Source organism: Megachile rotundata, chromosome 1 (genome assembly GCF_050947335.1).
Source record: "Megachile rotundata isolate GNS110a chromosome 1, iyMegRotu1, whole genome shotgun sequence".
NCBI lineage: Eukaryota > Metazoa > Arthropoda > Insecta > Hymenoptera > Megachilidae > Megachile > Megachile rotundata.
In genome coordinates, this window is record NC_134983.1 from 20,988,306 (window position 1) to 21,014,925 (window position 26,620).

At 36.8% G+C, this 26,620-nt stretch overlaps 1 protein-coding gene and 1 long non-coding RNA gene across 12 annotated transcripts in view; one reads left to right on the forward strand and one right to left on the reverse strand.

Moving 5' to 3' along the window:
- Positions 1–26,620, forward strand: part of nAChRa3 (nicotinic acetylcholine receptor alpha3 subunit) — a 135,788-nt gene that overhangs the window by 60,112 nt on the left and 49,056 nt on the right. The window contains exon 1 of one of the 10 annotated variants that reach the window (XM_003705323.3): positions 13,249–13,423. The exons of the other annotated variants lie outside the window; for them this stretch is intronic. The gene's annotated coding sequence lies outside the window, so the exon portion shown is untranslated. Of the gene's footprint in view, positions 1–13,248; positions 13,424–26,620 lie in introns of those variants that run through there. 10 annotated transcript variants of the gene reach the window in all.
- LOC143264552 (uncharacterized) lies at positions 9,789–13,253 on the reverse strand. Of its 2 annotated transcripts, none has more exons than XR_013038301.1 (3): positions 12,997–13,253; positions 10,399–10,611; positions 9,789–10,253 (listed from the first exon to the last, which is right to left on the reverse strand). It is a non-coding gene; the product is annotated as an uncharacterized LOC143264552 (long non-coding RNA). The 2 variants fall into 2 exon arrangements; XR_013038302.1 differs by having other exon boundaries at positions 10,399–10,622.

A 26,620-nucleotide genomic window follows, 5' to 3' on the forward strand; every position in this document is an offset into this window, starting at 1 on the left:
ATGGACAAAGCGGGCACGATAGCGATATTAAACGCGTATGCAAAGCCGTAGTTTTATCATTCGAGGCTGCGATTATGGTTTCAAGTAAAAATAATTTAAACGGTAAATTGTTAGATCGGTGAAATCTGTTAGATTAGATAGTACGATTTAAAATGAAATTCGGTGTGAAAAAATAATTAAATTCGATCGACAAGATTATATAAGTTCGTTGAAAGAAACGCAAAAAAGAATTTGTTTAAATTTTCCGAGGTTTCATAACAAATTTATGGAACTAAAAAAAATATTTTAAAATAGCCTAATTCTTCGTGAATAAAACAAAAAAGTATTTGTTTAAATTTTCCGAGGTTTTGTAACAAATTTATGGAACTAAAGAAAATATTTTAAAATAGCCCAATCCTTCGTGAATAAAACAAAAAAGAATTTGTTTAAATTTTCCGATATTTTATAACAAATTTATGGAACTAAAAAAAATATTTTAAAATAGCCCAATTCTTCGTGAATAAAACAAAAAAGAATTTGTTTAAATTTTCCGAGGTTTTGTAACAAATTTATGGAACTAAAAAGAATATTTTAAAATAGCCCAATTCTTCTTGAATAAAACAAAAAAGTATTTGTTTAAATTTTCCGATATTTTATAACAAATTTATGGAACTAAAAAAAATATTTTAAAATAGCCCAATTCTTCTTGAACAAAACAAAAAAGTATTTGTTTAAATTTTCCGAGGTTTTATAACAAATTTATGGAACTAAAAAAATATTTTAAAATAGCCCAATTCTTCTTGAATAAAACAAAAAAGAATTTAGGTAAATAGGTTGAGTAGTTTCTGAGAAAAAAATTCGTGAGTGAAGCCTATTTCCGCAAAACTGGGCAAAAGTTGCAAACTTTGAAAAGCTTGTTATTCCTTAACAAATTCGAAACCGGCAAAATGATGACTTAAACCCCCCCTAATTTCACGTGGACAACATACTTGACAACATATTTTAATTAGAGTAAAATGGCAGACGACTAAAACTGATCGATTTAGCGTAGAGTATTCCGGTACCGTAACAGCCATAGGTCGATCATCGGCTCTTTGTATCGCCTCGTATTATTAATGCAACGTACAACATAACCGAAAGCTCTTTACGTCCGCGGCATTAAGTCGTATGATTAATATCGGTGTAGCCAAGCAACGTTCGAACAAGCTTCCATCGACCTTAAGAAACTTGAGACACTTAAAGCAAATCGTGATCTACGAGGAGAGGTTGCGAGGGGCTCGGCATCGAGGGAGCGGCTGACTTGGCTCGAGACAGCTCGTTCGAGGCTTCCCACTAATTAAGAAATACTCCCGTTAATGTCTACTCTAGCTACGCGAAGACGTGCTTCAACCCATCCCTCTTTTTCTTTCTCTCGCTCATCGTTAGTCACTACGGCTTTTTACTATTCTTCTTCTCTTTCAATGGAGAGCATCGATCGTTTGTCGAACAACGATCCGTTCCGACCTTGTCACCCCGATACTTTACTTCTTTTGCCCTACATTATCTGATACATCGATTTTCTAATTTTTACCTTCCTTTTCTGTTCGTCGATTCGGTTTTTCTACTTTTTAATCTTTTTAGTATTTTACTGTTCATTATTCGGTTCTTCTACTTCTTTATCTTTTCAGTATTTTATTGTTCATCATTCGGTTCTTCAGCTTTTTAATCTTTTTAGTATTTTACGATTCATTATTCGGTTCTTCAGCTTTTTAATCTTTTCAGTATTTTATTGTTCGTCATTCGGTTCTTCAGCTTTTTCATCTTTTCAGTATTTTACTGTTTATCGGTTCGGTTCTTCAGCTTTTTAATTTTTTCAGTATTTTACTGTTTGTCATTCGGTTCTTCTACTTCTTAATCTTTTCAGTATTTTACTGTTCATCGGTTCGATTCTTCAGCTTTTTAAGCTTTTCAGTATTTTACTGTTCATCATTCGGTTCTTCAACTTTTTAATCCTTTCAGTATTTTACTGTTCATCATTCGATTCTTCAACATTTAATCTTTTCAGTATTTTATTGTTCGTCATTCGGTTCTTCAACTCTTTAATCTTTTCAGTATTTTACTGTTCATCGGTTCAGTTCTTCAACTCTTTAATCTTTTAAGTATTTTACTGTTCATCATTCAGTTCTTCAACTCTTTAATCCTTTCAGCATTTTACTGTTCATCATTCGATTCTTCAACTCTTTAATCTTTTCAGTATTTTACGGTTCATCATTCGGTTCTTCTACTTTTTAATCTTTTCAGTATTTTACTGTTCATCATTCGGTTCTTCAACTCTTTAATCTTTTCAGCATTTTACTGTTCATCGGTTCGGTTCTTCAACTCTTTAATCTTTTCAGTATTTTACTGTTCATCATTCGGTTTTTCAGCTTTTTAATCTTTTCAGTATTTTATTGTTTTAACCCTTCGAGACACTGTTGAGGAACTGTTAAGCATATACAGTCATATGTAATTCTAGAAACTATTAACCCTTAACCCTTTGCACTACTATATCGCGTGTGGCTCGACATTTCTATTTGATCTTATAGATAATTCAGATAAATACCTTGATTGATAGCTTTTTAATCTTTTCAGTATTTTACTGTTTTAACCCTTCGAGACACTGTTGAGGAACTGTTAAGCATATACAGTCATATGTAATTCTAGAAACTATTAACCCTTAACCCTTTGCCCTCCTATATCGAGTATTGCTCGACATTTCTATTTGATCTTATAGATAATTCAGATAAATACCTTGATTGATAGCTTTTTAATCTTTTCAGTATTTTACTGTTTTAACCCTTTGAAACACTATTAAGGAACTGTTAAGTACATACAGTTATATATAGTTCTCGAAACTATTAACCCTTAACCCTTTGCACTTCTATATCGAGTGTAGCTCAACATTTATCTTGAATCTCATAATTCAGAAAAATACATTCGTTGAATATATACATTTTCATTTATTTACTACTTATAACAAACGAAAAATTTGTCAGACACTCCGCACTGTTGCAATACATTTAACCCCTTGCCTTACAATATCCTCTCAATCTCTCGTTTAATTTAAATTCCTCCAATGAGCGCCATATAGAGAATGTCCCTAACATTTGAACATTCTTTGTCCGTCTTAACCCATTAACTGCCAGCTACGAGATATCTCGTAAAAGCGTGTGTATCAAAACTGCCAGCTACGAGATATCTCGTAGTGCGTGGCAATAGTGCGTGGCTCGTAAGTGGCAACCAGCACAGGAATTTTATTCACTGACGCCAGCTACGAGTTATCTCGTAGTGTTTTTATTTTCAATAAAAATTACTGTAAATGCTATTACAATATTATATCAGTAACTTAATATAATTATATTTTGTAAAATTTCATGTATTCTTCAAAATAAAACCTTGGCACCCAGGGCAAGACGCTCTAAATATGTCTGGCAGTCAATGGGTTAATGTTGCAATAATTAAGTCGCCTTGTCTGACGCACTAGCTTAGAAAATCAGTGTAAGTACGTCACAAGTGAGACTCAAAGTACAGCAAGGAGTTAAAAGTTTTCATTTAAAAATGTATCATTTTCAAATTCAAGTCTGAAATTCTCAAATTTCCAAATTGTCCAACTCTCGTAAAAGCTGGGGTTCGAAACTCTCGAAATCCGTCGCTTTTTTCCAGCTCGCAGAGATAGTCGGTAAAATTGTTTGCGTAGCCCCCGGCCAGTGATCCCCTTCGCCCTAATATCCCTCCGGCGCAGCCTTTAAAGCCGACACGGCCGTTTACGAGACCGTCGGAGAATTTATCCGTTGTAAAACGGCCCGCAGCGCAAATACCAGCTCGCTTACCTACCATCCGACAGGAATTTATTTCGCCTGGCCGCTATTAGCGCGTGCTTCCTGCGTGCAACAGGTGATTACACGCGTTCGGCAAATATCGTCCAATTAAACGTGGCCAACCGTCGTGGATCCGTTTCGTCGGCCGATTGCACGTTCTCGCGGCTCGAACTTCACGATTCCCGGTTGTTTGGCAAATTTCCTGAACCGATTCGATGGCTGTCCGCTCGTGATCCGCTTGGCCACGCGACTCCTCGATCGACCGAATACCGCTGCCAATTTTACCTGAAACGTGTCATTTACTGGAATCTGTAGTGAAGGGTTCAGACCCTTTCACGATTCGGAGCGTCTTTAGATACTTTTTTTTGTTAGAATCTTTGTGCAAGGTTCTTGTAGTTTTAGGGATGGAGGGGTTTTAGGGGGGATTGGGGGTTGTGAAGTTTGAGGTTGACATTTTGTAATTTTGAGAATTTGAGATTGGGGAACTTTGGGCTTTTGGAATTTTGCTGTTTTTGAAATTCAAGAATTTTCAAGCTGGATCATGCATTATAGTATTCAACACATATGGTATAATACACATGCAACATACACGGTACAATAGCATATCATACATAATATACAAAGTGCAATGTGTGTAACATTCAGCATATTAAATATAACATACAACATTCATAGCATATTCATAGCATAACATATACATATGTATGACATATGTACATATGTAAATGTGTTACATTTTATATTTTGCATGTTGTATGCTATGAATGTTATATTTTATATTTAATATGCTAAATGTTACACACATTGCATTTTGCATATTATGTATGATATGCTACAAACACATATGTATAACATATGTACATATGTACATGTGTTACATTTTATATTTTGCATGTTGTATGCTATGAATGTTATATGTTATATTTAATATGCTAAATGTTACACACATTGCATTTTGCATATTATGTATGATATGCTACGAACACATATGTATAACATATGTACATATGTACATGTGTTACATTTTATATTTTGCATGTTGTATGCTATGAATGTTGTATGCTATATTTAATATGCTAAATGTTACACACATTGCATTTTGCATATTATGTATGATATGCTACGAACACATATGTATAACATATGTACATATGTACATGTGTTACATTTTATATTTTGCATATTGTATGTTATAAATGTTGTATGTTATATTTAATATGCTAAATGTTACACACATTGCATGTTGCATATTATGTATGATATGCTACGAACACATATGTATAACATATGTACACATGTACATGTGTTACATCTTATATTTTGCATGTTGTATGCTATGAATGTTGTATGTTATATTTAATATGCTAAATGTTACACACATTGCATTTTGTATATTATGTATGATATTCTACAAACACATATGTATAACATATGTACATATGTACATGTGTTACATTTTATATTTTGCATGTTGTATGCTATGAACATATGTACATATGTTATACATATATATAGCATGCTAAACAAAATTTTGCAGTTGTACCTTCTCACGCGTTACTATAACATAACAGCTGTTATAATGACTCATTACATGTCTCTCGTTATATGGCCATTTCTTGTATCTCCACGCTTTACATATTACTAACAAAAAAGCTACTATACTATTGCTATTATAAAAAAAGAAGTATAATATTAATTTTGTAATGTATTTGAAAGTATAGTATTAATATGGAAGTATATAATTGGCGACATCGGTCGATGAAAGGTAACTAATCGGAAAAGTAGGTAGCCGTGAAATATTTTAACATAGGCGATTGATCGTCGGTGGTCGTTTATTGGATGAAGCTGGCCCGCATAGAGGCATAGATGCACGTGTGTGCATGTTCAGAACGGCCTTCGAATTCCAGGACAGAACGGTGATATAGGGATGGGTACGTGGAAGGACCTTCGAATACGTTCCTGGTGTCGATCGGGTGGGGACCTCGAACGTATTGGGGATTTTCAATTGAACGGACACGAACGTCGTGGAATTTAACTGGGTCGAAAGTCGAGGAATGAAGTAATCCTCGCGGAATGAATGACCTTTTCCGCGGTACAAAGCTACGGGTCGCGTTGTACATTGATTATTGATCGCGATTACGTGCGATCGCCTGGATTCTCCGCTGGATTATTTTCGATCGTATGATTCATTATTCCTCCGTTTCGTCGATGATGGAAATAGACTCTCACCGTCTTATAATCGACACTTTTCCACGGATATACTCATTGCTTATCGACTAGAGGACTTAAGAATATTCGAAATTAGCAAATTTTTATGTGTATACATTTTTAACCCTGTGCACTCCCATGTGGCTCCTCATCACATTTCTCTTGGATCTTATAAATATTGCAGATAAATAGATAGGTTGTATATGTACATTTTCATTTATTTACTGTTTATAATAAACAAAAAATTGTCACGTACTTCAGATAAATAGGTAGGTTGAATATATACATTTTCATTTATTTACTGTTTATAATAAACAAAAAATTGTCACATACTTCAGATTAATAGATAGGTTGAATATATACATTCTCATTTATTTACTGTTTATAATAAATGGAAAATTGTCACATACTTCAGATAAATAGGTAGGTTGAATATACAGGGTGTCTCACAATTAGTGTAGGTCCCTGAAATGACGTGATTCTGAATAAAATTTCCCTTTGCAAAAACGGAGTTTGAAGTTTCGCTATTGAATTATTAAGGAAAAACACGGACGCGTAGAAATGGAGGAGTAGAGAATATAACGCGTGGAATTACGACGCGTGGAAATAGGGGGCGTAGGGGATATAACGCGTGGAATTACACCGCGTGGAGATGCAACGCGTGGAAATACGGGGCGTAAGGGATATGACGCGTGGAAATAGGGGCGTAGGGGATATAACGCGTGGAAATAGGGACGTAGGGAATATAACGCGTGGAATTACACCGCGTGGAAATACGGGGCGTAGGGGATATGATGCGTGGAAATAGGGGGCGTAGGGAATATAACGCGTGGAATTACGCCGCGTGGAGATTCAACGCGTGGAAATAGGGGGCGTAGGGAATATAACGCGTGGAATTACACCGCGTGGAGATTCAACGCATGGAACTACGGGGCGTAAGGGATATGACGCGTGGAAATAGGGGCGTAGAGAATATAACGCGTGGAGATTCAACGCGTGGAAATACGGGGCGTAGAAGATATGACGCGTGGAAATAGGGGCGTAGGGAATTTAACGCGTGGAATTACGCCGCGTGGAGATTCAACGCGTGGAAATAGGGGCGTAGGGAATATAACGCGTGGAATTACGCCGCGTGGAGATTCAACGCGTGGAAATACAGGGCGTAGGGGATATGATGCGTGGAAATAGGGGGCGTAGAGAATATAACGCGTGGAAATTCAACGCGTGGAAATACGGGGCGTAGAAGATATGACGCGTGGAAATAGGGGCGTAGGGAATATAACGCGTGGAATTACGCCGCGTGGAGATTCAACGCGTGGAAATAGGGGCGTAGGGAATATAACGCGTGGAATTACGCCGCGTGGAGATGCAACGCGTGGAAATAGGGGCGTAAGGGATATAACGCGTGGAAATAGGGGGCGTAGAGAATATAACGTGTGGAAATTCAACGCGTGGAAATACGGGGCGTAGAAGATATGACGCGTGGAAATATGGACGTAGGGAATTTAACGCGTGGAATTACGCCGCGTGGAGATTCAACGCGTGGAAATAGGGGCGTAGGGAATATAACGCGTGGAATTACGCCGCGTGGAGATGCAACGCGTGGAAATAGGGGCGTAAGGGATATAACGCGTGGAATTACACCGCGTGGAGATTCAACGCGTGGGAATTCGGGGCGTAAGGGATATGACGCGTGGAAATAGGGGCGTAGGGAATATAACGCGTGGAATTACGCCGCGTGGAGATGCAACGCGTGGAAATAGGGGCGTAGGGGATATAACGCGTGGAAATAGGGGGCGTAGGGAATATAACGCGTGGAATTACGCCGCGTGGAGATTCAACGCGTGGAATTACACCGCGTGGAGATTCAACGTGTGGAAATAAAGACGTAGGGAATCGTAGAGACACCCTATATACATCTCCATTTCTTTACTGTTTATCATAAATGAAAAATTGCCACATACTTCACACAAATAGGTAGGTTGAATATATACATTTTTCTTTAAAAATGAAGGCGCGCTTTATGAACAATCCTTACCCTAATCGTCCTTACCCTCTTTAAATCCCTCTCCAAATTCTCAGATTTCCAAAATTATCTCCAGCACCCACTGTTCCCCCCAGCATCCAGAAATTAACGTAGTTAACCGAATCCTCTTTTCCTCAAAATCTCAGCCTAAAGATCCGCATTCGAAGAGAGTCGAAACACGGTATTCGAATTCGAGTTTTCCTTTAGCCCGCGTCTTATTACCTATTCAGAGTGGCTCGTTGCAGACGTTATTCTCGCAGGGTGGCTCGTAGCCTCGTTTTTCCTGCAGGTTTTCCATTATTCCTAGTGAAAAGCCGTAGCGAAGAGCGTCAAAGTCGGTCGCGTAGCTGTAACTTCCGGCGTGCTGGCGGTAGTTACACGGGCTTGAAAGTTTAAGCTTCCCTCGTCCTCCTGTCAACCGAACGTGACACGCGTACCCCTCCAACTGCTTCGTCGCCTTATCGCGCCACCGCGCTAAATATTTGATATCGTATCCTTATCGGTGTAAGAGGCGAAAATCCCTTACCGTCGCCAAAGGAATAATGCGCCTTCTTGTCGGGAGCACATCCGAACCTTTCAACTCTGTCTACTCTTTTCGAATTTGAATAACTCTTGGAACGCGTCCACTACGGCCAGCTTTTTTCTCTTTTTTTGCTGTTGAAATCGGGACGGTTGTTCAGCGAACGAACCGTGAGAAAACTAACACGCCTGTTGTTCTTTCCCCTTTCTGATTTATTTACCCGCTTTTTTGTTCGAGTTGAATTTACGGATTCTGGGTGGATGTTTGGAGGATGAATCGATATTAGAAAAATTACAAAATTAAATTATAAAATGAAATTACAAAATGAAATTATAAAATTAAATTACAAAATGAAATTATAAAATGAAATTATAAAATGAAATTATAAAATGAAATTATAAAATGAAATTATAAAATGAAATTATAAAATGAAATTACAAAATGAAATTATAAAATGAAATTATAAAATGAAATTATAAAATGAAATTATAAAATTAAATTACAAAATTATATTACAAAATGAAATTATAAAATGAAATTATAAAATTATATTACAAAATGAAATTATAAAATGAAATTATAAAATGAAATTACAAAATTATATTACAAAATGAAATTATAAAATGAAATTATAAAATTATATTACAAAATGAAATTATAAAATGAAATTATAAAATTATATTACAAAATTAAATTATAAAATGAAATTATAAAATGAAATTACAAAATTATATTACAAAATGAAATTATAAAATGAAATTATAAAATTATATTACAAAATGAAATTATAAAATGAAATTATAAAATTAAATTACAAAATTATATTACAAAATTAAATTACAAAATTAAATTATAAAATGAAATTATAGAATTATATTACAAAATTATATTACAAAATGAAATTATAAAAAGAAATTATAAAATAAAATTATAAAATTAAATTACAAAATTAAATTATGAAATGATATTACAAAATTAAATTACAAAATTATATTACAAAATTATATTACAAAATGAAATTATAAAAAAGAAATTATAAAATGATATTATAAAATTATATTACAAAATTAAATTACAAAATTATATTACAAAATGAAATTATAAAAAAGAAATTATAAAATGATATTATAAAATTATATTGCAAAACTAAATTACAAAAAGAAATTATAAAATGAAATTACAAAAAGAAATTACAAAATTGAATTATAAAGTATAATATATTAAAGCTACTTCCAAGTGTCTAATGTCTACGAGACGAGTAGCAGAGTACACCGATATTTTCCCTAGAGAAGCATAAGGTGTTCGATAGGGTACCGGAAGGACGTACCAGCGAGAAAAGCACGGTAGATTTTCTTGCCGGGAACGAGTCACAAGTTTCGAGCACCCTAACGCTTCTCTTATTGTTATATACGAGGAAAGTACTTGGCCGGAACGGCGAAAAACTCGTTTTTCTTCTCGTGCATGCCTCGGAACGCGTTCTCGGAACAACTTCCTCTCACCTGAGCTGCTTCACGATATCCGGCCAGCTTCGCGCGAGAATTCGCTTTCGAACATTTTTCTGCTCCTTTTTCTTTCCCCTTCAAACTATTCACTTGGACGGTGTGAAGCGCGATGTGAAAACCATCAACGTTTAAAGCGAACATTTTTCTGCTATTACTTATTATCGGTAACCGCGTTATTCGCTCTTAAAAGAATATAAAACATATTTCAAAAATTCGTGTTATTATCAAAGTACAGTATTATTATCACATAAGTTTACGCATTATTATTTCCCGCCCAGAAAAATCATAAAATAAAATAAAGATATAGAATAGCAGATTGTTACTCACAGAATGTAAACTTTGTAACAATGACCACAAGTACAAGTTCAAGTCATCGATCTTCGCAAGTCGAAACCGAACAAGGCACGATTCGCAGATTGAACGTCAACAAAAACACACTTCGCTTCTCTCTCGTTCTTTCATCCCTTCCTTGTAAGTCCCGAGACTCTGGCAAATTATTTACTCTTCCGTTCGCGGTACTTGTGCACTCGGAAACATTCGCTGAAATAAAACTGTAAGAAGAAAACGGCACGCACAGTGGGTAGATAAGTAAAACTTTCATTTATTAAACACGGTTCCTACTAAATAATAAAAACTATATTCCCTAGCTTATTTCACCGTACATCTCACGTCGGAAATATAAGAAATTAAGTAGATATTCGTGCATTTACGATTCAGTAGTGTTACGAGAAACATAGCTGACAGAAAGTGTATTTTATTCCGAAAATAGTTACTATAATTTCGGGGTTTAGGGAATTCGGGATCTAGGTATTTTGGGGTTTAGGGATTTCAAAGTTTAGGGAATTCGGAGTCTAGGGATTTCGGGATCAAGGGAATTCGAGATCTAGGGAATTCGGAGTTTAGGGAATTCGGAGTCTAGGGATTTCGGTGTCTAGGGAATTCGGGATCTGTGGAATTCGGGATCTAGGGAATTCGGAGTTTAGGAATTTCGGGGTCTAGGGATTTCGGAATCTAGGGAATTCGGAGTCTAGGGAATTCGGGATCTAGGGAATTCGGGATCTGTGGAATTCGGGATCTAGGGAATTCGGAGTTTAGGAATTTCGGAATTTAGGGAATTCGGAGTCTAGGGATTTCGGTGTCTAGGGAATTCGGGATCTACAGAATTCGGAGTTTAGGAATTTCGGGGTCTAGGGATTTCGGAATCTAGGGATTTCGGGTTTTAGGGAATTCGGATTATGGGGAATTCGATATCTAGGGAATTCAGTGTCTAGGGATATCGGAGTTTGGGGATTTTGGGTTCTAGGGAATTTCGAAATCTAGGGATTTCGGGGTTAGGGGATTTCAATGTTTAGGGAATTCGGAGTCTAAGAATTTCGGGATCTAAGGATTTTGGTGTCCAAGGAATTTGAGATTTAGGAATTTTTATGTCTAGGGAATTCCGGGTCCAGGAAAGTAGATGTGTAAGGATATCAGTGTCTAGGGATGTGGGGATCTAGGGAATTCAAGATGTAATAATATCGGTGTCTAGGGATGTCGAGATCGATGGATAACATGGTCTAGGGATATTAAAATGTGAAGATACTATAATCTAGGTACCCAGATATATAGAAACTAAAAAATCTTTTAAGACATTATAGTCTAGTGATATCTATAGATATTAATATAGAAGACTCTAGAATGTATTTCTATGTTCCCTTATCACAGTCTACATAATTATTCTAGGAAAAGCATATAGAACCACTATATTTTATTATGGTCATGATATACGATCAACAGGACCAGCAGTTTCGTTCTTTTTTTAATTACAGTAAGTTAATATAACGATCCAGGTAATTTCAGTTCGGTCCATAATAGCGTAAAAACGTCGCTCCTATCGAATGAGGCGACAATTCGATGGACGAAAACCGAGTTTTCGGGGCCAGTCGATGTACAATTAGCAGGTCGAAGTTTAACTTGCAAATATGGAGACGGGAGCTCTGGGTCAGATCGATTCGTTTCCGAGCGTCCAATTAATTCCCGCTCACGGAAATTCCACGGGCATGACGCGTCGTCAAATTCAATTTCGCAGGAGCCTGACGCTGCTCGCTGATGATCCATCTATCTGTCTCTCATACATGGGAATAGAATCTTATTTTAATGAGCTGCGTCGGGCCGAAATAAAGAACCGTCCTAACGGTTCCTAAATCCAGCTGATTATTCAAAACCTTTCTTCTTGTCGTTTCGGTAGTTATTATTGTATTGACATTTACAAATTTATAGGATTTCAAATTTTTATATTCTTTGATTTTTTGAATTTTAAAATCTTTCAATCTTTTTTCTAGAAAAAGAATTTTCTTTTTTGACAGTAAACACAGATTTTAAAAGATCGACACAATTTCTAAAAGATTTATAGAGATTTCAAAATATCTTCACTTTGTGACTTCAAATAAGGAACTTGTCAGTCGGCCATTTTGACCGGTGTAACATTAAGCGTTAGAGGTACAGCGGTTCCGAAATTTGCAACATTTTCTACGAGTTGAAAATCAGCCTTTTCTAAGATCACTGCGCCCTCTCTAGTTGCCGGTGGTGTCTCTCGCGTGTTAGTTGATTCGTGCTTGATCGAGATCGGTTGCACGCGGTCGCTTCGTAAATACGTGTATTCGTTATATCAAATAAATTGAAGTTGGTTTAGTGCACTCGTGTTATTTATCTCATTTCTAATCTCAACGCTAGTCAGATTTGCTCTCGACTGTACAATCGTCCGCAAAAATTGGCATATTGAAATTGTGGGTAGTGGCGGCTCGATGCAAGAAGAAGCCGCAGCCAGCAGCTAACAGTTGCGGCACCCTCGTAACCCAATTTAGAAGAGGACACAAAAGAGTATTCGGTGATATTGAGCCGTGAGATGCGACCTACTTGCAAACCGACCGACCGTTTCTGCCTTACCTTTTCCTCTTCTTCTTCTTCCTCCTTCGAGTCCGTGTGTTTTGCGCGCCCTTCTTTCGCGATACTTTACGCTAACTCTACATATTATCGAAACACGTTTCGACTTTTACTCTTTGGCAAACTGCATCGGTGACGCTGTAAGAACTAACCTTTACTTCGATATATATTCACGACTTATATTTGTCGGTGATGTTACGTGTTTCGACTGATTTATTGTTTTAATTATGCAGCGTGATTCTGTTGTGATATTGCAGTGATACGTCAATTTATGCAACATGGCGTCGTACGATATCGTTAGGGAATCGAACCGCGGTCGATATCGTAATCGAAGTATCGAGTGACAAGTGCGTAGTTAGTCGTTTTCCCTCCTTTTTTGTGTCCGTTGCTTCGTGCGTGCTTTGCTGACGTTCCTGTTTTCATTTAATTTGTAAGTAGATATTTATAACGTATAATTTGTAACATTATTAAATAAAGTTCAGTGTTATAAATAATCTGATACATATCATATGTTTAATAAGCTCCTGTTGAAAGTATAGGTTATAGGTACATACGCGTATTTCTCACTACAAGTGGTTCAATATTTTCAGATAAAATAAATTATGCAAATATCCATAATTATGAATAATAAAATAAGTTCATTTATTCGTATAATATTATCAGAAAGTGATAAAATAGTAAGTGGATTTCGCTGTACAGTAATTTCCGATAAAAGACAATGTATTGTTTATCCGTGAAAGATCGATAAAGTAGAATAATTGTTCTTTCCGTGGTTAATCGGTCGGTGTTTCCGAAGGGATTAAAAAAGGGAGACAGAAAAAGGCGCTTACCGAGTTGCCAACTTGTAATCACGATAACTAAACGGAATATCGACAAGTTGCGGTCGATGGACCTTTTTTTCTGTTTTTGCTTTCGAGACACTGATGGATGAAGGTCTTAGGGCCGAAGCAATAGATCATCGGGTATCAGTCGATCAAACGGCGCTTTCTCGACGATAAGACGAGTTGATTCCTGATTTCATTTGAATTCCCTTACAGCGTGCGTGTGTAATACCAAAGCTGGGAATCTCAATATGTATTATAATACATTCTGACATGCTTCGTTGTACATTTTACACTTTCAAATTTATTAAATTCACGAGGTTATAAATCAGATAATTCTAAATTATCATATTTCTATACTTCAAAATTTATTCATTATACTTCAGAATTTCTGATATCGAAATTTTCAAATTCTCGATATGTTAAATATTAAAGTACGAAAATTTTGAACTGTTCATGTTTTTGAAGTTTAAAATACAATTATAAATTATAGATCACGAAATTTTCATATCACTAGATTTCCAAAGTAAAGTTCCTATAGCCAACACCATATATTCTACACCCTATAGTTCTCAACACTCAAGTTTTTATATCCCCAAATCTCCATGTTGTCAAATCCCTAGATTTCAAAAATCTCTGGATTCCAAAAATGTCTGGTTTCAAAAAGGTCTAGATTCTAGAAGTACCAAGATTCCATACATCCCTAGATTCAAGAAGGTCTAGATTCCAAAAGTACCTGGATTCAAAAAATCCCTAGATTCCACAAGTACTTAAATTCAGAAAATCCCTAGACTCAAAAAGGTCTAGATTCCAAAGGTACCAAGCTTCCATAAATTCCTAGATTCCAAATATGTCTAGCCTCAAAAAGGTCTAGATTCCAGAAGTACCAAGATTCCATACATCCCTAGATTCAAAAACGTCTAGATTCCAAAAGTACCTGGATTCAAAAAATCCCTAGATTCCACAAGTACTTAAATTTTAAAAATCCCTAGACTCAAAAAGGTCTAGATTCCAAAAGTACCATGATTCCATAAATCCCTAGATTCCAAAAGGTCTAGATTCCAAAAGTACCTAAATTCAAAAAATTCCTAGATTCCACAAGTACTTAAATTCAAAAAATCCCTAGACTCAAAAAGGTCTAGATTCCAAAAGTACCATGATTCCATAAATCCCTAGATTAAAAAAAGTCAAGATTCCAAAAGTACCTACATTCCAAAAATTCCCAGATTCCAAAAGTGCTTATATTCCAAAAATCTCTAGACTCAAAAAGGTCTATATTCCAGAAGTACCTAAACTCAAAAAGGCCAAGACGCCAAAAGTCCCTAGATTCCAAAAATCCCTAGATTAAAAATTCCTAGAATCCCAAATTATTATTAGATTTCAAAACCCCCGATCAAAAATCTCTAGATCCAAAAAATCCCTAGATTTAAAAATCACTAGATTCTCAACTCCGAGCTACTCAAGTTACTAAATTACAAATCTCTAGATATCGTGGATTACTAATTAAAAAAATCCCTAGATTTTGCTCGATTTTTATGTCCATATAAATTTTGGAATTCTTAGTTCGCCTAAAAATTAAAAAATTTAAAAAGCTCTTCGTCGTCGGTTGTTATATTTTGCCTAAAGAAGGTATATCTGTTGACCGTGTTGGAGTATCAGTTATCCAGGGATCACACGGTATAAAAGTGCAGCCGAGATTTCGCAGGGAAGCAAACGGACGAATCAGCGAAAGAAACGAGAAGAGACGTCTCGGGCGTCGAGGAGAAATCGTGCAAAATGAAGACAAAGAGGAGGAAAAAAGCGAAACGGGATCCGTCCGCGATCTCCTTTATTCGCGGATAATTGAATATCAGAGGGGCTGGCGAGATAGTAAGAGGCGATATTCCGAGGGAATGTTGGCATCCAGTATCCGTGGTAGCCCGGATGAAGTCCACCCCCGCGCTCCCCGGATCGAAAGCAGGCGATTCACGAGAGAATGCTTCTCGCCAATGGAATCAATTCAACCGCCGGCTGCTTCGGCTCATGGAAAATTAAATATCCAAGCTTTTGCCCGTCCCCCGGTCTCGTTCGGGTCCTCGGAAAATTTCTGCGATTCGATAGAAAGGACGTCTTCGTCGTTATCGATGGATACCTCGACGTCTTTGAGGTGATCCATCAGGTTTACCGCGAGAGAGGAGCCGCTCGATTTTCGGTCAGAATTACGATTTTCCCGCAGACTGTTTGAAAAGAAATTCATTCCTCTTTATCCGCTCAATCTTTTCAAATTGTCTGAAACCCCTTTGATTCGCGACCACAACCTCTCTCGGTGCTGTCTTCCTCCGCTGCGACGGATTTATGGTAGTTTGTTCAATTCTGTGGAAAAATAACGTTTAGAGTGGCTGGAACTGCGGCGGTTCGTCTTATTTGCGGTTACCCGTTGCCTCGCCCTTTCGGACCTCTCTCGATGGACGAGCGAACATTTTTCTTACGGACGGCATTTTGTTCTACGAGAAATAATGTTCCGAACAATTACCGTGCTTCTGCGAGACGGATCTCTTAGCTTGTTGTTTCTGAGAGCCGGACAAACATGCTTGTAATCTTAATACACTGACATCGCGATAACTGTAAGACATTTTAATTTCCCTCTGCTACAAGAGAAATCTCTACGTAAGTCTACAACGCACTTTAACTTTAATTATTTAGCACACGTATGGTTTAGGAAAAATAAGATTACACCTTTATATGATTCTTCATACCCTCTCTTCTCGCGTTGCGTTACATCATAAGATATCAGGGAATCATTGACAAGAATCGCAGCGGAAGATAGAAGAAGGAAAGTCTACAACTCACTTTAACTTTAATTATTTACCACACGTATGGTTTAGGAAAAATAAGATCACACGTTTATATGATTCTTCATACCCTTTCTTCTCGCGTTGCGTTACATCATAAGATATCTCGGAATCATTGACAAGAATCGCAGCGGAAGATAGAAGAACAAACGCAATGGATCGACGCGAAATTACATGAGAAATACGCGGGCCACATTCGGTTATGTCTCACGGAACCGAAATCGCAGTATCGAAACGCTCTGGCACCCAATGGCGCAGAAACCTGTTCAACCGTAGAGAACGCGATAACGACGATTCCGCGATACAACAAAATCCTGCTTTACATTCGCGACAAACTGCTGACCAAAGAAATCGTAACGCTTCGAAAACGTAATCGTTCCAAGCACGAGATATTCTCGACTTTCGTGACTCGAGTTCCCGCGCGCAGGGCACACTTTCCACCTTACGTGGACTTAAATCAACCATTACGTTCGCTCCAATCATTTTTTCGCCTTTTACCGGCTCTTTTTACCTTTGCTTTGCATAACGTGGACTATTGACGAAATTATCATCCTCATAGAAGAATCGGAATACTTTGAACAGAAGTATGTGCAGTGAAGTGCAATGTAGACTTTGGATAGACAGATTCATGAAAAATTTGTAAGTTTACAGATTTTTGCTAACCCTTTGCACTCAAAGGTAATTTGACTGTTTGCGAACAGTAGCTTTTAAACTTAAGTTGAAAAGTTAAATGAATTCTTTTGAGGTTACTATTTCTTTACTAATAATTTCCGCTATTGTTTGTTTCACTATGTTTATACATCACACGTTTCATATTATAGAATCAGTTAAAAAATGCTTGTTTCAAATTATTATATTAACCCTTTGCACTTTTCAACTTAAGTTTAAAAGTTAAATGAATTCTTTTGAGGTTACTATTTCTTTACTAATAATTTCCGCTATTGTTTGCTTCACTGTATTTATACATCACACGTGTGATATTAAAGTATCAGTTAAAAAATGCTTGTTTCAAATTATTGTATTAACCCTTTGCACTCGAAGGTAATTTGACTGTTTGCAAACAGTAACTTTTAAACTCAAGTTGAAAAGTTAAATGAATTCTTTTGAGGTTACTATTTCTTTACTAATAATTTCCGCTATTGTTTGCTTCACTATGTTTATACATCACACGTTTCATATTAAAGTATCAGTTAAAAAATGCTTATTTCAAATTATTGTATTAAATAAAATGGTGACTGAGAGTCACCTTTCAAAGGGTTAATTATTAAATCCATAGATCTTCAGATTCTTGCATCAAATTTTTAGACCTGCAAACGTTCATAAATTCCAAAGTCCCTGGACGTCAAAACTTCTTCAGCCAAGTAACAGATCGTAAAAATCAACATAACTTGTTCCTAAAACCCAGCGGAATGGGAAGTCTCTTCCAGATCGTCGTTTTTCGTCGGGAAGCCGAGATTGGCCGCTGACCGCAGCTTATCGTTCGATCAAAACAGCGCGTAAAAACAGAGCGTACTTCTGTCTAGACTTCCCGACAAAAGGTTGAGCAGTTCATCGTGGAAAGTTTGCTCGAAACAACGTTTGCAATTTCTTCGAGAAGTTTTTTCAATTTTCACGAGCGAGATTCGAAGGCCGGTGAAAAATGAACTCTATCGCGAGGTTCGCCCGTTCGTTTATTCGTCCGTTAGACGCAGCAACAAAAGGACGCGGCTACGCGCCGGTAACTCCTGAGGATTTACGATTTTCCGTAAATTGAGTTTCGCCGGGGGGACAGCACCGCGACAGATCGTTCCGATGGAAATGGGAACGTCGATGAAAAATAGTTTCGCCGTGCGTTTCAACGAGGACCAAACGAACGTCTCGGGCCTTCGACACACGGGATTATAAGATACCTCTATGAATCACGGCGGCGGGTTCTGGAGCTAGAATTCAGGAACTGGAAACCGGGAGGTTGTCGCGCGTGTTCTGTTGAAAAATTTCCCTCGGTTTTTACGCTTTCGTTGTGTTTTCTGTTGGTTGTTACTTTGCGCGACGAAACGGGCGATAAGAACGTTAGTATCTGTGTCAGGGCAGAGAGCAAGATTTACTTCGTCCGTGTACAACACCGTTCATAAATATCCGGGACTCTTTCTTACTTGTCGACAAAAGTTATTTTCAACTTTAAGGTGTCGACAAATGTATAAATGTTAATATTCGAGTTAACATGGAAATATTTAAATCGAACTTGGAAGTAAATTAAAAAGTGGTGGGCATATTACAAAATCGAAATAACAAGTTGTGTGTGTGTATCGTCTCGCGATATATTGCATTCTGTTATATTGTCATGAATTGTATTGCAATGCGTTATATCACCACTGGTTATATTGCAATCCGTTATAATGTCTCGCTGTATATTGCAGTGTTTTATATTGCCTCGCGATATATTGCATTGTGTTATATTGTCACGAATTGTACTACAATGCGTTACATAACACCACTAGTTATATTGCAATTCGTTGTATTGTCTCGCAATATATTGCAGTGTTTTATATTGCCTCGCAATATAGCATTGTGTTATATTGTCACGAATTGTACTACAATGCGTTACATAACACCACTGATTATATTGCAGTCCGTTGTATTGTCTCGCATTATATTGCAGTGTTTTATATTGCCTCGCGATATATTGCATTGTGTTATATTGTCACAAATTGTATTACAATGCGTTACATAATATCACTGGTTATATTGCAATTCGTTATATTGTCTCGCAATATATTGCAGTGTTTTATATTGCCTCGCGATATATTGCATTGTATTATATTGTCATGAATTGTGTTACAATGCGTCGTATAACACTACTGGTTATATTGCAGTCCGTTGTATTATCTCGCAATATATTGCAGTGTTTTATATTGCCTCGTGATATATTGCCTCGTGATATATTGCATTGTGTTATATTGTCACGAATTGTACTACAATGCGTTACATAACACCACTAGTTATATTGCAATTCGTTGTGTTGTCTCGCATTATATTGCAGTGTTTTATATTGCCTCGCGATATATTGCATTGTGTTATATTGTCACAAATTGTATTACAATGCGTTACATAATATCACTGGTTATATTGCAATTCGTTATATTGTCTCGCAATATATTGCAGTGTTTTATATTGCCTCGCGATATATTGCATTATGTTATATTGTCACGAATTGTACTACAATGCGTTACATAACACCACTAGTTATATTGCAGTTCGTTATATTGTCTCGCAATATATTGCAGTGTTTTATATTGCCTCGCGATATATTGCATTATGTTATATTGTCACGAATTGTATTACAATGCGTTACATAACACCACTGGTTATATTGCAGTCCGTTGTATTGTCTCGCAATATATTGCAGTGTTTTATATTGCCTCGCGATATATTGCATTGTGTTACATTGTCACGAATTGTATTACAATGCGTTATATCACCACTGGTTATATTGCAGTCCGTTGTATTGTCTCGTAATATATTGCAGTGTGTTATATTGCACGAGTTGCACTGCAATATATCAGATTATCTCTGAATATATTGCAATGTGTTATATTGCCGCAAATTGTATTGCAATGCGTTATATCACCACAGGTTATATTGCAGTCCGTTGTATTGTCTCGCAATATATTGCAATATGTTGTATTGCCTCGAATTGTATTGCATCATATTGCCTCATGATATATTGCACTATGTTGTATCACAAAACACTGTATTGTAATGCATTACGTTGCCTCGCGATATATTGCACTATGTTGTATCAGAAAATACTGTATTATAATGCATTACGTTGCCTCGCGATATATTGCACTATGTTGTATCACAAAACACTGTAGTGTAATGCATTACGTTGCCTCTCGATATATTTCACTATGTTGTATCACAAAGCACTGTATTGTAATGCATTACGTTGCCTCGCGATATATTGCATTATGTTGTATCACAGAACACTGTATTGTAATGCATTACGTTGCCTCGCGATATATTGCAGTGCTCATATTCCCACGCGTTATATTGCAACGTGTTATGTCGACACACCTTTCATCGCACCTCGTTATATCGCCACGAGCTGTATTACAGTGCATCATATTACTACGCATTATATCGCCATACATTGTACCACAATTCGTTATATTGCCTCGCACTGTAACCCGCTACATTGCCACGCGTTGCATTGCAATAAACTGTATCGACATATCTTATACAAATATATCTACTTGAACATAAATATATCTCCATAGTCCAATTATCGAATGAAGAAGATAATTCTGTTCACAATTCATCTGATATACATTAATCGTTTCACGATAATTAAGCAGATAAGTGATAATTTAGCGATTGTAACGCGTCGCTTATTATTTGCCTGGAAATCTGACAGGAGGACATAATTTTTCTTCTCGATTTCAGCATCGACTAATCGCAATATTTAACCGCACTGCGGCTGTACAATCGTGGCGCATTTAATTGTTCCCCAGGGCGATGCGCCGTTATTATTAAATTCATAAATCTTATTTCGCCGGCGAACTACGAATAGCTGCCTGCTTTCGAGAGCTTTTACAGATTTAATCGTAGAGTCGTGGTCGAGTTTTATCGTGTTTGTATTGCTGATTAGTACAAGCGTTTTATTCTTCCTTCTCTTTTCTTCTGTTTCTTGTTTGATTTTACCGAAAGATGTTTGCTGAATAAGTGATTACAAGACAGGTACTACTATAATCTCATTTTTCAATAGTTTATATTATTAGTCTACTGTTTTATCAATACTGTTCTATTATATCATTGTTTTATTATTTCACTAATTTATTATCGGTGTTACTTTTTTATCGTTACTATTTTGCTGTCATATTATCTCACTATTCTATCAAAATTAACATTCTTGTAATAAGTATCCACACATAATGAGACTCGCGTCGTAAAACAAAATGTAGCAGGCGATACATTAACATCGACGGTATCATTAAATCTCCAGCAAACTCTGTTAATTACATCGAAATTAACGAACCGTTCCAAAGGATCGCTTAAACAGAGAAACGTTTAAATACGAGTCGTCGGTTGAAAATGTCCCGAATCGGGAATGGAGGATCGACGAGAGGCTCGCACTCAAAGTTTCATCAAAAGTTCTGAAACCTCGGTAGACAATAAACGTTGGAAAGTGGAGCGGCCAGTTGAATTTGAAAAGCAGCGGTGGTCCCGCAAAAAGGGGTATTAAAATTAATGAAGCCAACCGTTGAATTTATTCAGCAACAAGTTGGCCGCGATCTCGGCGTGGAAACGCATTCATCGCCGCGGGATACAAAGGTGCAACGATAGATAGCGTCAAAATCGAATCTGCGAATCTCTGTGCCAGAACGGTTTAATAACGCACGGCGGAGACTGCTTTTAGTCCAATGCGTTTTTGAATATTTACGATATAGCGAATCATAAAAAGGACGAATAAATCGAAACAGAGTTGAACCTAACTGGTTTCGTAGGAGGAGGTTTAACCCCTTGCACTATTTTGACGAGTTAGACTCCTGACGCACTCGTACCTCGATCGTGATGAATTTTAATCAAATTTTTAATACGCTTCAATTTGGAGTTCAAGTCCAATTATAATTTGCATAGTCAACAATTGAATAATAACATATTGAAACAATATTTAAAATCTTTCGTCTGTATTAATATTGTAGCTGTAATTAGTTAGTTCTGACTAACGCATCTGACAAATAAGTCATAGTGCAAGGGGTTAATGATCTAACGCGGTGTTGTGAGACGAGTTTGATTTTTTATGCGCATGCGCAGGGAAGCATTAGTGCGTTAGTGAAGATTAGCGAAGCAAATGTATGGATAACAAGGTGTAGTCTGATCGTACTTGCATAATTTTACATTTTGTATAATTCAAGAGAAAATGTATGATATCTATGCAGATATTAATTTACTAATACTTTGTAATTCGTTCAATTTTTCTCGAATTTGTATTTTCAAGTTTTCGCGCTTATAGCAGTACTGCGTTTGTCACGTGACTGGTAGCTGCGTTTGGACATTTTGGGGTGTGGGGATTTGGAGGTGTAGGTAGATGGAGACGTAGGGATTCGGGGGCGTAGGAATTTGGGAATGTGGGGATTTGAGAATGTAGGGATTTGTGAGCTTAGGAATTTGGGTATGTGGGAATTTGGGGGTGTAGGAATTTCGGAGCGTAGGAATTTGGGAATGTGGGGATTTGGGTGCGTAGGAATTTGGGAATGTGGAGATTTGGGTGCGTGGGAATTTAGGTGCGTAGGAATTTGGGAGCGTAGGAATTTTGGAATTTGGGGATTTGGGTGCGTAGGAATTTGGGAATGTGGAGATTTGGGTGCGTGGGAATTTAGGTGCGTAGGAATTTGGGAGCGTAGGAATTTTGGAATGTGGGGATTTGGGTGCATAGGAATTTGGATGCGTAGGAATTTGGGAATGTGGGGATTTGGGTGCGTGGGAATTTAGGTGCGTAGGAATTTGGGAGCGTAGGAATTTTGGAATTTGGGGATTTGGGTGCGTAGGAATTTGGGAATGTGGAGATTTGGGTGCGTGGGAATTTAGGTGCGTAGGAATTTGGGAGCGTAGGAATTTTGGAATGTGGGGATTTGGGTGCATAGGAATTTGGATGCGTAGGAATTTGGGAATGTGGGGATTTGGGTGCGTGGGAATTTAGGTGCGTAGGAATTTGGGAATGTGGGGATTTGGGTGCGTAGGAATTTGGGAGCATAGGAATTTGGAAATGTGGAGATTTGGGTGCGTGGGAATTTAGGTGCGTAGGAATTTGGGAGCGTAGGAATTTTGAAATGTGGGGATTTGAGTGCGTAGGAATTTGGATACATAGGAATTTGGCAATGTGGGGATTTGGGTGCGTAGAAATTTGGGAGCGTAGGAATTTGGATGCGTAGAAATTTGGGAGCGTAGGAATTTAGCAGTGTGGAGATTTGGGAGCGTAGAAATTTAAAAATGTGGGGATTTGGGTGCGTAGAAATTTGGGAACATAGAAATTTGGAAACGTAGAAATTTAGAAACGTAGAAATTTGGGGAAATTACTGTCTTGCATGCGCAAAGAATCCCTGCCTCTCCTCCACTACTTTAACCACCCCATTTACTCTCCAAAACTACAACTTCATTGTTCCCCGTCCTCAAAGCGAAAAAGCACCATTTTCCCATACCATCTCCCAAAAAATATTCTCTACACTCCCCCCTATCACTATGCAAAGAATATTTTAAAAAACCCCCGAGAAAAGCTTCTCCCAACCTCTTGTAACAACGAAGTTGCATTTTTGAACTCTAAAGCGTTCACTATTCTTGTCTCTTCGTCACAAAGCAACGCAGGATAAACAAGGATCGCCCAAAGCTTCTCAGTTTCGCTACACGAGGCACATAAAGTCAATTCCGAGTTGGTTCGTCGTTTCACTAAACCCTTAAACGTGAATCGGTTAGTTTACAGAGGATACGGTGCTATCAACGTTGATTCCTTTTAAACATCCAACTTCCTTCGGGAACGTTCGTGTGTCGGGATCGATTGATTGTAAGAGGGGACTCTGTTAGCAAATGCTGTTCGAGAGATTCTCTAGGACGGTCTCTTGATTACCATGGACGAGATCACGCGATTCGAGTATTTCAATGGACAGTAAACTTTAGAGAGACGCATTAACCTTTCATTCTGTGTTTTCAGTCTTGAGAGATAATTCTTTCTTTGGTGAAACAATGGAAGCAAAGCTATTGGGATATAAGGAGTAGGTTTAAGGGAGGCAATACCTTTAGACGGATGAAAATAAGCTGATATTTGCGAATTTTTTTGTATAGGACACCTTTGTTTTGCGTTTTCGAAATTTCAGGTATAATTTATTATAACTATTGCCTATTACAGAATATTTTCTGTTTTGCAAAATATTTCAAAATGCCGGAATTATGACAATCCTTTCTGGAAGTGTTTTGGCGCGTCTCGTGAATCGGCGTGGGTTCTAGCGGAAGATATATTGGTCCGAAGCAAGTTTGCAGACAGTGTTTCGAAAACTAACATTCACAGCTAGTAGATGAACCCGAGAAATGTGCAAAATATGTAAAATTGAAGAAATGGCGCGCTTTTAAAGAAAAACTTTGAATTTTATTGAAAATTTTTGCAATGTTTTGCAATAAAAAGGACTTTAATGTTCAATTTATTTCATATATTCAGGTTCATATGTTAGATAGTGTTGTCATGGATAAGTGCAAAAAATTTGAGCGCGATTGATAAACTAGTTTTTGAGTTATCAGCCACGGCAATTTTAAGAACGTAGTTTTGAGAAAAACGCGTTTAAAGTTTCAGTCCTCCGCACTGAACGCGTGTATACCCGCGGCGCTAATCGGCCATAACTTCAAAAGGGCTTCGTATTTCACTTGAAAATTTTGAGACAATATTTTTAAGATGTTACACTAACATTTTATAGAAAAAAAAATTTTGTAATTTTTTAAGATTCTAAAGGTATTGCCCCCCTTATGTTTTACTTTAATAAGATACTCAATTATTTCTTTAACACGTTGACAGCTAAGTCACACATATATGGATGACACTATACTAAACAAACATGTGTATTATTAAAAATTTGTTCATTTTCCTAATCAAAAATATTCGCATTAATTTCATGGATCTATGGATAATAGTTATAACAAGGTATTGTGAAAATATTTGATAAGATTTATTAGAAATGAAGACACTACTGGATGCAAATTTTAATTGCTTCAGTGTGGCAGTCAGTGTGTTAAATTTAAAATGGACTGGTGTTCTCCAAAAGGATGTGCTGTTACGAAATGTAATTTGTTCAGAGTAGGATCCTTTCTTCTCGTACTTAAAAGGTTCCATGCTTCATCCATACTTTCGTATATTTTGTACATTTTGCATATTTACGTTAGAAAGACTTAACAACCTGTTAGAAAGACTATCTTTGACAGTTCTAACTATACAGTTCATCAAACTTCTAATTGCACAAAATGTTTGCTCTTTACTTCCAAATAAGACATGTTCAAATAACCAGATTAATTTTTGTATATTTCAACAGCAGCTATACTATACTAAGCTGTCTGGACTAATTATCCTTTCTTCTTCTTTGCTCAATCAATTTTCATACAAGAATTTATTGGCACTTCTGTGTTAGAACATAACAAAAATAATTTGAGTTCCTTTGGTATGATGTTGTCAAATAAAAATGATTTGAGTTCCTTTGATATGATGTTGTCAAATAAAAATGATTTGAGTTCCTTTGATATGATATTGTCAAATAAAAATGATTCGAGTTCCTTTCGTATGATATTGTCAAATAAAAATGATTCGAGTTCCTTTAGTATGATGTTGTCGAATAAAAATGATTTGAGTTCCTTTAGTATGATGTTGTCAAATAAAAATAATTCGAGTTCCTTTGGTATGATGTTGTCAAATAAAAATGATTTGAGTTCCTTTGATATGATGTTGTCAAATAAAAATGATATGAGTTCCTTTAGTATGATGTTGTCAAATAAAAATGATTTGAGTTCCTTTAGTATGATGTTGTCAAATAAAAATGATTTGAGTTCCTTTTGTATGATATTGTCAAATAAAAATGATTCGAGTTCCTTTGGTATGATGTTCTCAAATAAAAATGATTTGAGTTCCTTTGGTACGATGTTGTCAAATAAAAATGATTTGAGTTCCTTTGGTACGATGTTGTCAAATAAAAATGATTTGAGTTCCTTTAGTAAGATGTTGTCATACAAAAATGATTTGGTGTTAGTTTGAGTGACGTTCAAGTATTATAATTTAGAAATATTGCATACAAGTAGGTAGATAAATTCGCCGGTCGAACGAACCTGGTTTGAGTAACAGTAGAAACGATCGGCGGTATATGCGGCACATAATTTCGAACATAGCTTCGCCGTTAAAGGGTTAAAGGTATCGTGACGCGTGGCTGACGGGACTCGAGCGAACGTAGCAGATAATTAGCTGGTCTC